At 42.9% G+C, this 12020-nt stretch overlaps 1 protein-coding gene across 4 annotated transcripts in view; it reads right to left on the bottom strand.

Moving 5' to 3' along the window:
* LOC110501709 (ecto-NOX disulfide-thiol exchanger 1) overlaps nucleotides 1-10080 on the bottom strand; it is an 88934-nt gene extending 78854 nt beyond the window's left edge. The window contains exons 1-3 of one of the 4 annotated variants that reach the window (XM_036959068.1): nucleotides 9912-10080; nucleotides 9156-9309; nucleotides 8317-8383 (exon numbers count right to left, since the gene is read on the bottom strand). The gene's annotated coding sequence lies outside the window, so the exon portion shown is untranslated. Of the gene's footprint in view, nucleotides 1-8316; nucleotides 8397-9155; nucleotides 9310-9911 lie in introns of those variants that run through there. The other 3 variants (XM_036959067.1, XM_036959066.1, XM_036959069.1) reach the window with 3 other exon arrangements.
* Nucleotides 10081-12020: the final 1940 nt, after the last annotated feature.

Raw genomic sequence — 12020 nt, 5'->3', positions numbered from 1 at the left:
GTTCCGAGGGCAAAAGGGGGTGCAAAGGGTGCAACTCAAAATTAGGAAGGTATTCCTAATGTTTGGTATAGTATGTGTATCTACATGATGTTACCGTATCTAAACCTTGTAATGAACCCAAAGCACACATTCACCCAAACACACACACTGTCACGTTCTGACCTTAGTTCCTTTGTTATGTCTTTGTTTTCGTATGGTCAGGGCGTGAGTTGGGCTGGGTAGTCTATGTTCTTTTTTCTATGTTGTGTTCATGTGTTTGGCCTGGTATGGTTCTCAATCAGAGACAGGTGTTGTTCGTTGTCCCTGATTGAGAATCATACTTAGGCAGCCTTTTCCCACCTGTGTTTTGTGGGTGATTATTTTCTGTTTTAGTGTTTTACAGGACTGTTTCGGTTTTCGTTTATTTTCACGTTGTTATTTTGTATTTTCAGTGTTCAGTAAAATAAATCATCATGAACACATACCACGCTGCGCATTGGTCCGACATTTCATACTCCTCGTCAGAGGAAGATGAATTCCGTTACAGAATCACCCACCAACCAAGGACCAAGCATCGTGGTATCGGGCAGCAGCGATCTCCAGACTCATGGACATGGGAGGAGATTTTGGACGGAAAAGGACCCTGGGCACAGGCTGGGGAATATCGCCGCCCCAAGGCAGAGCTGGAGGCAGCGAAAGCTGATCGGCGGCGATATGAGGAGGCAGCACGGCAGAGCGACAGGCACGAGAGGCAGCCCCCCCCCCCAAAAAAAATTGGGGGGGAACACAGGGAGTGTGGCAGAGTCAGGTTGGAGACCTGAGCCCACTCCTCGTGCTTACCAAAAGAAGCGCAGTACTGGTCAGGCACCGTGTTATGCGATCAAGCGCACGGTGTCGCCAGTACGAGCTCACAGCCCGGTGGGCTATAGGCCAGCCCCCCGCAAGTGCCAAGCATAAGTGGGCATCCAGCCAGGGCGTGTTGTGCCAGCCCAGCGTGTTTGGTCTCCAGTACGCCGTTTCGGCCCAGGGTATCCTGCGCCGGCGCTGCGTGCTGTGTCTCCGGGGTGCTGGGAGGGTGCAGTGCGTCCTATGCGTGCGCACCGCCCGTGCCGGGCGAATGTGGGTATTGAGCCTAAGGGAGAGGTGCGAGTGGTATGCACCAGATCTCCAGCGCTCCCCCACAGCCCGGTTCAACCTGTGCCTGCACTCTGGATGTTCCGGGCTAAAATGGTGATCCAGCCTGGAGAAGTGGTGCCAAGGCTGCGCGCCAGGGCTCCAGTGCTCCCCCACAGCCCGGTCCATCCAGTGCCTCCTCCAAGCACCAGGCCTCCTGTAGGTCTCCCCAGCCTGGTGGGTCCTGTGGCAGCCCCACGCACCAGGCTGTCTCTCCGTCTCCTCCCTCCAGGTCCGCCCGTCTGTCCTGAGCTGCCAGAGCCGCCCGTCTGTCAGGAGCTGCCAGAGCCGCCCGTCAGTCAAGAGCTACCAGAGCCGCCCATCAGTCAGGAGCTGCCAGAGCCGCTTGTCAGTCAGGAGCTGCCAGAGCTGCCCGTCAGTCAGGAGCTGCCAGAACCGCCCGTCACTCCGGCGCTGTCGGAGTCGCCCTTCACGCCGGCGCTGCCGGAGTCTCCCGCCTGTCCGGTGCTGCCGGAATCTCCCGTCCATTCGGGGCCCGCTGCTAGGGTCCCCAGTCCGAGCTCTAAAGGCGCCACGGAGGCGGGTAAAGAAGGGGGAAAAGACTATGGTGGAGTGGGGTCCACGTCCCGCGCCAGAGCCGCCACCGCGGACAGACGCCCACCCAGACCCTCCCCTATAGGTTCAGGTTTTGCGGCCGGAGTCCGCACCTTTGGGGGGGGGGGGGGGGGTACTGTCATGTTCTGACCTTAGTTCCTTTGTTATGTCTTTGTTTTAGTATGGTCAGGGCGTGAGTTGGGGTGGGTAGTCTATGTTCTTTTTTCTGTGTTGTGTTTATATGCTTGGCCTGGTATGGTTCTCAATCAGAGGCAGGTCTCGTTCGTTGTCTCACAAAAGCACACGCACAAACACTCAACTAAGTGTATAACAGCATCAGAGTGTAAAGTGATATTCTACGATGCGCTGCAGTATCTATGGCAGTCCATGTCTGGTCAGTAGAGAGAAGAGATGCCAAACCTTCCCCCTGCTCTGATTGTAGACCAGAACACATACAGTATGAGTATGGCTTGGTTGGCCAATGGCCACTACAGTGGGCACAACTAACTTCCTTTATTTACCTGGAAATATAGTAAACTGTATGGTATTCATGGTACTGATTCTGTCCAACAACTAGTAAATATTTCACAACATTTTCGATACGAATAATAATACCACATGCCATTGAAACCATTACATATAGGGCACTCATCTCCCCCTCCTTCTAACAACAAAAAGCATGACTTGAAGATAGGAGTCACAAAACAACTGGGAGTGAATGTTCTTATAAGGATTTCCAACCCAGAATGTAATTTATATGTCTAGTAGAGCATCAAAGGGAGAGGAAAAACAGCACCAAAGCTAATCTGAATGGTGAAATAAATGAAAAAGAGCACCAAATAGCCTAATCTGACTGGTGAAATAAATGAAAAACGGCACCAAGGCTAATCTGACTGGTGAAATAAATGAAAAACAACACCAAGGCTAATCTGACAGGTGAACTAAATGAAAACAGCACCAAGGCTAATCTGACAGGTGAAATAAATGAAAAACGGCACCAAGGCTAATCTGACTGGTGAAATAAATGAAAAAGAGCACCAAGGCTAATCTGACAGGTGAAATAAATGAAAAACGGCACCAAGGCTAATCTGACTGGTGAAATAAATCAAAATCAACACCAAGGCTAATCTGACAGGTGAACTAAATGAAAACAGCACCAAGGCTAATCTGACAGGTGAAATAAATGAAAATCAGCACCAAGGCTAATCTGACAGGTGAACTAAATGAAAAACAGCACCAAGGCTAATCTGACAGGTGAAATAAATGAAAAAGAGCACCAAGGCTAATCTGACTGGTGAAATAAATGGAAAACTGCACAAATGGTAACCTGCCTGTTGAAATAAATGAAAAACAGCACAAAGGCTAATCTGACTGGTGAAAAAAAAGGAAAAAACACAAATGGTAATCTGACTGTTGAAATAAATGAAAAACAGCACTGAGGCTAATCTGATAGGTGAAATAAATGACAAACTGCACCAAGGCAAATCTGACTGGTTATGTAAACGAAAAACAGCACCAAAACTGATCTGATTGGTGAAATAAATAAATGAAAAACAGCAACAAGGCTAATCTAAGTGATGAAATAAATGAAAAACAGCACTGAGGCTAATCTGACCGGTGAAATAAATGAAAAACAGCACCAAGGATAATCTGACTGGTGAAATAAATGAAAAAGAGCACCAAGGCTAATCTGACCGGTGAAATAAATGAAAAACAGCACCAAGGATAATCTGACTGGTGAAATAAATGAAAAATAGCACCAAGGCTAATCTGACTGGTGAAATAAATGGAAAAAAGCACCAAGGCTAATCTGATAGTTGAAAGACATAAATGAAATAACAGCACCAAGGATAATCTGACTGTTGAAATAAATGAAAAACAGCACAAAGGCTAATCTGATAGGTGAAATAAATGACAAACTGCACCAAGGCAAATCTGACTGGTTATGTAAACGAAAAACAGCACCAAAACTGATCTGATTGGTGAAATAAATAAATGAAAAACAGCAACAAGGCTAATCTAAGTGATGAAATAAATGAAAAACAGCACCAAGGATAATCTGACTGGTGAAATAAATGAAAAACAGCACCAAATCGCCATATCTGACTGGTGAAATAAATGAAAAACAGCACCAAGGCTAATCTGACCGGTGATATAAATGAAAAACAGCACCAAGGATAATCTGACTGGTGAAATAAATGAAAAATAGCACCAAGGCTAATCTGACTGGTGAAATAAATGAAAAATAGCACCAAGGCTAATCTGACTGGTGTAATAAATGAAAAACAGCACCAAGGCTAATCTGACTGGTGAAAAAAAGAAAACAGCACAAAATAGCCTAATCTGACTGTTGAAATCAATGAAAAACAGCACCAAGGATAATCTGACTGTTGAAATAAATGAAAAACAACACCAAGGCTAATCTGACTGTTGAAATAAATGAAAAATGGCACTAAGGCTAATCTGACAGGTGAAATAAATGAAAAATAGCACCAAGGCTAATCTGACTGGTGAAATAAATGAAAAATAGCACCAAGGCTAATCTGACTGTTGAAATAAATGAAAAATGGCACTAAGGCTAATCTCACTAGTGAAATAAATGAAAAACTGCACCAAGGCTAATCTGATAGGTGAAATAAATAAATGAAAAACAGCACCAAGGCTAATCTGATAGGTGAAATAAATAAATGAAAAACAGCACCAAGGCTAACCTAACTGGTGAAATAAATGATAAACAACACCAAATAGCCTATTCTGACTGGTGAAATACATTTTAAAAAGCACAAAGGTTAATCTGATAGGTGAAATAAATTAATTAAAAACAGCAACAAGGCTAATTTGACGGGTGAAATAAATGAAAAACAGTACAAGGGCAAATCTGACTAGTGAAATAAATGAAACACAGCACCAAGGGTAATCTGACTGGTGAAATAAATGAAAATCAGCACCAAATAGCCTAATCTGACTGGTGTAATAAATGAAAAACTACACCAAGGCTAATCTTACTGGTTAAATAAATGAAAAACAACACCAAAAAGCCTAATCTGACTAGTGAACTAAATGAAAAAAAGCACCAAGGCTAATCTGACTAGTGAACTAAATGAAAAACAGCACCAAGGCTAATCAGCCATGAGGAATGTTAGATAGATACATATCGAATCATGATGGATACAGATCGACTCATGATGGCTTGTCTTGCAAACACATTTAACAGTATATACTACAGTATATGTGTGTGTATATGTGTGTATGTGGGTGTTTTTGTGTGTGGGTGTGTGTGTGTGTGTTGTGTGTAGGAGTGTGTGGGAGCGCTGTCATTCTTCTTTGGTAATAGGAAGAGCGAGAGTCTGGTCCTTATCTACAACACCCCTGTTTAACCCCTCTAATACATCAAACACACGCGCGCACATGCACACACACACACACACACACACACACACACACACACATACAGGGAGTACACCACTTGCACACACACACCTCCCTCCAAAGACAAATTAAGGCATAGTCCAGACCCTGATGCACATACTGAGAATTCCAGCCCTAAAAGCAAGAGTCACACTTAGACAAACACACACACACACACACACACACACACGGCCAGCCAGCTAGAACCCAGCCTAGTTAAAGGACTTAAATATCACGGGGGGAAAGTAGAAAAACACCCCTCAAAAGAGCTAGTAGCCTCATTCTTTTACCACAGTATTCTCTCCATCTTTAAACAGGACTGTAAGTGCTAGACCACAGCCAATTAATGAACTATAACTACTCTACACAGAAATAAAAACAACTTCAACCAAAGGAAAATGTGACTGTTCAGAACATGCATACTGTGTGAAAAGTAGCTGTTTTACATATTTTAAAGGATCATGTTAAAATGTTCAATGTTAAAACTTCCACTTCACAGTGGGATATGGATGAAGTTGCACTTCCTAGGGCTTCCACTAGTTGTCAACTGTCTTTCGAAACTTGAATGACGTTTCTACTGTGTTGTGGGGCTAAATACGAGCTGAATGAGTCAGGTTACTGGCAAAGAGCCATTTCCTGGTCACACGCATTTCACATGATATCGACCTGCGTTCCATTGCTTCTCTAGACACACAGGAAATCTCTGGTTGGAACATTATCGAAGACTTATGATAACAACACCCTAAAGATTGATTCTATACTTAGTTTGAAATGTTTCTAAGACCTGTAATATAACTTTTGAATTTTTTGTCCGAAGTTATGCCTGACCTGCAGGAGCGTTTGGATACGTGTTCCTAACGCGCTAACAAAAGTAGCTACTTGGACATAAATAATGGACATTATCGAACAAATCAAGCATTTATTGTGGAACTGCGATTCCTGGGAGTGCATTCTGATGAAGATCATCAAATGTAAGGGAATATTTATAATGTCATTTCTGATTTCGGTTGACTCCAACATGGCGGAAAATTTTATTTGTTTTCTGAGCGTCATCTCAGATTATTGCATGGTTTGCTTTTTCCGTAAAGTTTTTTGAAATTTGACACAGCGGTTGCATTAAGGAGAGGTATATCTATAATTCCATGTCTAACACTTGAATTTTTATGATGAGTATTTCTGTAAAATTATGTGGCTCTCTGCAATATCACTGGATGTTTTTGGAACTAGTGATCGTAACGCGCCAATGTAAACTTTTTTTAATATAAATATGAACTTTATCAAACAAAACATACATGTATTGTGTAACATGAAGTCCTATGAGTGTCATCTGATGAAGATCATCAAAGGTTAGTGATTAATTTCTATTTGTGCTTTTTGTGACTACTCTCTTTGGCTGGAAAAATGAGAGTTTTTCTTTGGCTTGGTGGTGACCTAACATAATCGCCTATTTGAAATCAGACACTGTGGTGGGATTAACAACAAGATTACCTTTAAAACGGTATAAGATACATGTATATTTGAGGCATTTTAATTATGAGATTTCTGTTGTTTTGAATTTGGCGCTCTGCACTTTCACTGGCTGTTGTCATATCGATCCCGTTAACGGGATTGCAGCCCTAAGAAGTTTTTAACTGATGAAAGATAGATTGTGCTGAATGCATGCCATTTCCGTTTCACCAAACACACACACACACACGATAAAAACACGCTAATAGTCAGATAAAGCTGAACTCTCCCTCCCTCCCTCCATCCCTCCCTCACCCTCAGACAGAGAGGCAGGCTGGCAGGCAAGCAGGCAGAGAGGCAGCTAATTGTATTTCCTGCCTGTTGTTCCATGTGCTTCAATCCCAATTAGATGTGCCTGGTCTGATCTGCTGCCAAGTCTCAGCCTGACTGACTTGAGTTCAACTTTCTTTGACTGACAGAAGCTTAAAATTGGGCACACACACACATACACACACAGGCAGGCAAGCAGGCACACACCCAGGCAGGCAAACAGGCACACACACATGGACAGACACACACACACACACACACACACACACACTTACTCACACAGGCCATATCTGACAGTAGTCACACATGAGGGGAGATTCTCCCACCACAGTGTGAGACAGCCAGGGAGGAAACAGCAGTCAGAGCCCTGGGCGAAGGAAACACTGTGACTGAAGAGCTTTCTAATTCACACAATGACCACTGAGGGTGTGTGTGTGCATGTGAATGCATGTGAAGATGTGAAGAGGAGAGGCATGCCATGGGTAATCCCATCACCATCTCCTCCTCAGGCTCTCCAGTGTCCATTTCCATTTGGCTCCATAACGACAGCAAGATACAGACATGCAGCTAACACACTCTCACACACACAGCAGCTGTGTATTCTGTCCCGTTAAATCTCCAAACATAGTTTGTGTCTGCCTACAGGACCTAGCTGGGAGTGTTACTAAAATCAAGAGATGAGAGAGAGAGAAAGAAGGTCTAATTCCCTTGGCTGGGGATCGATGGCAAACACAGCTTGTGTTTCTTTTAAACACAAATTCTGAATCAGGTCTGTAATTGTAGACTTGATTATGTATTGAACCTATTTAAAGGGGCAGAACCAGGCTATAATGTAACAGCTCATCAGTAACTGCCACAGTAATCAGTGCCAGTGGTTGTGTGTGTGAGGAACGGTGTGGGGTCAATGGAGGTAGAGCTGTGTTTGTGTGTACAAAATGAACAGCAGTGCCATCCTGTTAACTCTGTGATTTGGTGTTATATTATGCCATTCATAGAGCAATAATATGCAAGGTCACTGGATTCATTCAATATAGAGAGGTGTGAATGTAAAGAGTTGACTCAACCATCTCCCTTTCTCACTCCCTCAGTCTCTCTCTTCCCATCTCTCTCTCTCGCTTGGTCTCTCTTGGCCTCTCTCTCGGTCTCTCTCTCGGTCTCTCTCTCGGTCTCTCTCTCGGTCTCTCTCTCGGTCTCTGCTCAGTGGTGATTGTTTTCATGGTTGAGGCTGTTGTTTACTGACTTCAGTTATCTTCTCTGAACTCATGCCATGTTTTCCAAAACAACCCCAATGCCCCCTGGGAAATTTGACTGTTGTTGTTATGATGTCAACTTTATACCAGTTTCTCCCCTCTCCTCCCTTCTCTCTCTTCCAATCTGTGAGTTAATATTTAGTTGTCTGAATCACGTTAATGTAACATCACTCACCAGCCTGCAGTGAAGGATGTTTGTTTGGTCTCTGAAAGGCCTTCTCTGCTTTTCATTATTCACTCATCTGTTTAGTATTAAGACATATCATAATTATATTATCTCAAATTCATCTGTAATCAAACATTGCATTTTGTCCTTAATAAATACAATTAATACGGTTGGCCAAATTTGCAGCCTGCAACAATTCAATTAATAGATGGAAATTTTAATTTGCAATTTCAATTAAGACTAGCTCAACCACCAGCCTCTGCACCCTGTCTCTCTCTACTGTAATTCTCAGGGGAAAATTTGTTTTTTTTAATTCAACAGCCTGTCTATATCTATGCCTATATGGAAATTACATCTAATACAGACTTCAAGGCCAAACCTTTCCGACATGATGGTCCTTTGTTACCAACTGCACTGGCTTTAAGCTGTATAATTGTATTTTATAATTGTATAATTGTAATTATAATTGTATTTTCTAATGTAATAGAAGGTACAGTCAGTTCTATAGATGACTCATGTTCTCTTGCATAGTCTGACAGACAGACACACACAGTGCGGCTAACTGAGATATTACTAACTGAGATATTAAATAAGATTTTTCATCCAAAGGCTCTTAGTAGAGGTTCCATTAGGCACATTGTGTAATTCAGAGTTATATTCACTTCACTTAGTCTACACACAGCACTATGAGTGTTACCATTTTAACCACACTAACGTTTCCGAATGATTGCACCCCCCCCCCCCCCCCCCCCCCCCCTCCCTCCGCTCTCCTTGGTGCTGAATCGGTTGCCCAGGTGACGTGTTATCAAGGGCATCCACCAGGCAGCGAGCTGAAGTGTTTGACTCACCGTCACTGTAGCAAAGTAAAAGCATCGCTCTCTGGATACACTTAACCAACATGCTCTTTCTCGCCATACCAATAACGGTTTTCTGAAGTACTAGCCTGCTAGGCTGATTTGACCCTAAATAGATCCCAGGTTTAGCCAACAGTTTTCTATTTGTCTGTAAAACAAAAACACACAAAAAAAAACAATTTAAAACAGTGGATTAAACTAGCAAATGGGTCTACATCGAATAGTAGGCTAAACTGTTTAGCAATTATGAACTGTGGTTCCATCAAAATGCGTGGCTCCCATGCCCTGTTGGAAGTCTGTATTTCAGGATCCGCTAGGCTATATAACTCTGGCAGAACAAAATATTTAAATAATCAAACTGTATGTCTTTAAAACCATGCCAATGTCAATCAACAAATACTGAAATACTGAAATAAATGGAAACATTCAACATGTTCGATATGGCATGGCAACATTATATTAGCGTGCTATAGGCATTATCTTTCTCTCTGTCAGTTTATCTCAATACCCAATCACACCCCAATCTCTCCATACCTAATCAATCACACAAGATGTAAATATCTCACTAGGTTAATGGTTGTAACCATGCAGTAGTTGGTATAAGAGGTGACACCGCTGCCTTGGAACAGGACATTACCAGCAGCGAAACCTCGATAGATGGCCTACCACAATCACACACTGTCAGAAACACACAGAAATCGACGCGCATAAGACGCAAGTATTTCACAAAGAAGCCAGCCTGTATCGTACCGTTTCAAACTGAAGTTTTCATAGACTCTGGACGAAAATAATTGATGCTGTAATCCTTTGACTTAAACCTCGAAAGACGGAGATGCGACGCTGCTGTCAACGCTCTTCTTTCTCTCCCGCGAGCTCTGGCGCATGCTTCCTCCTGTTTAGGTATAAAAAAAAAAAAACGGAGTGGGGCGCGATAGGCGCGCGCCAACCACGGTTCGCCGTGCACGACTCGACAGACGGGTTGACTGCCTATGAAACGAGCAAGGACGTTTTCAGGTGCGGAAAATCGCTTTACATCCAGGGAACAGAAAAGGGGAAAGGAAGCCTGCGATCGATCTTGTCAGGGTAAAATAAAGGCCAGCCGGATATAGAGATACTGTTGGTCATGTAGTGTATGTGGACACCTGCTTGTCGAACATCTCCATCCAAAATCATGGAGTTGGTCACCCTTTGCTGCAATACCAGCCTCCACTCTTCTGGGAAGGCTTTCCTCTAGATGTTGGAACATACTGTAGCTGCGGGGACTTGCTTCCATTCAGCCACAAGAACATTAGTGAGGTCAGGCACTGATGTTGGCCGATTTGGCCGTTTGAAACTTGGTAGTGAGTGTTGCAACCGATGACAGACAATTGTTATGTGCTTCAGGACTCTGCAGTCCCTTTCTGTGAGCTTCACCACTTCACTGCTAAAATCCGTTGTTGCTCCTAGATGTTTCCACTTCACAATGACAGCAGTTACAGTTGACCGGGGCAGCTCTAGCAGGGCAGAAATGTGACGAACTGACTTATTGGAAAGGTGGCATCCTATGACGGTGCCACGTTGAAAGTCACTGAGCTCTTCAGCAAGGCCATTCTACTGTCAGTGTTTGTTTATGGAGATTTCATGGCGGTGTGCTCAATTTTATACACCTGTCAGCAATGGGTGTGGCTGAAACAGCCGAATCCGCTAATTTGAAGGGGTGTCCACATCCTTTTGTATATATCGTGTGTATATATAGTGATGTGTAACAGTTAGCAGGAGATATTTCAGCAGCCTAATCAATCTTCTTCCTGGGGTTTTATATCAGATCCGTTACATCGCTCTGTGTTTATCATTATTATATAATAGGCCACCTACTGCTGCTTATCTCACCTAGGGCGGCTTCGATCTCTCTACACACTGACAAATCACAGTCAATGACAATACCTGCTCTGCTATTTGCATTTCTTTCTAGAAAAAGGTCAGTTTACAGGTTGGTTTACATTGATGTTTTCACTCAAATGGAATTTGAATGGCAGAGGCAACAACAACCAAGCAGTCAACAATACCTCAAATCAAAATCAAATCAAATCAAATTTTATTTGTCACATACACATGGTTAGCAGATGTTAATGCGAGTGTAGCGAAATGCTTGTGCTTCTAGTTCCGACAATGCAGTAATAACCAACGAGTAATCTAGCTAACAATTCCAAAACTACTACCTTATACACACAAGTGTAAAGGGATAAAGAATATGTACATAAAGATATATGAATGAGTGATGGTACAGAGCGGCATAGGCAAGATGCAGTAGATGGTATCGAGTACAGTATATACATATGAGATGAGTATGTAAACAAAGTGGCATAGTTTAAAGTGGCTAGTGATACATGTATTACATAAAGATGCAGTAGATTATATAGAGTACAGTACATACATATGAGATGAGTATGTAAACAAAGTGGCATAGTTTAAAGTGGCTAGTGATACATGTATTACATAAAGATGCAGTAGATTATATAGAGTACAGTATATATGTATACATATGAGATAAATAATGTAGGGTATGCAAACATTATATTAAGTAGCATTGTTTAAAGTGGCTAGTGATATATTTTACATCAATTCCCATCAATTCCCATTATTAAAGTGGCTGGAGTTGAGTCAGTGTGTTGGCAGCAGCCACTCAATGTTAGTGGTGGCTGTTTAACAGTCTGATGGCCTTGAGATAGAAGCTGTTTTTCAGTCACTCGGTCCCAGCTTTGATGCACCTGTACTGACCTCGCCTTCTGGATGATAGCGGGGTGAACAGGCAGTGGCTCGGGTGGTTGTTGTCCTTGATGATCTTTATGGCCTTCCTGTGACATCGGGTGGTGTAGGTGT

This window comes from Oncorhynchus mykiss, chromosome 22 (genome assembly GCF_013265735.2).
Source record: "Oncorhynchus mykiss isolate Arlee chromosome 22, USDA_OmykA_1.1, whole genome shotgun sequence".
NCBI lineage: Eukaryota > Metazoa > Chordata > Actinopteri > Salmoniformes > Salmonidae > Oncorhynchus > Oncorhynchus mykiss.
Note: the sequence above shows the minus strand (reverse complement) of the source record. Positions and strands in the feature narration are given on the sequence as shown.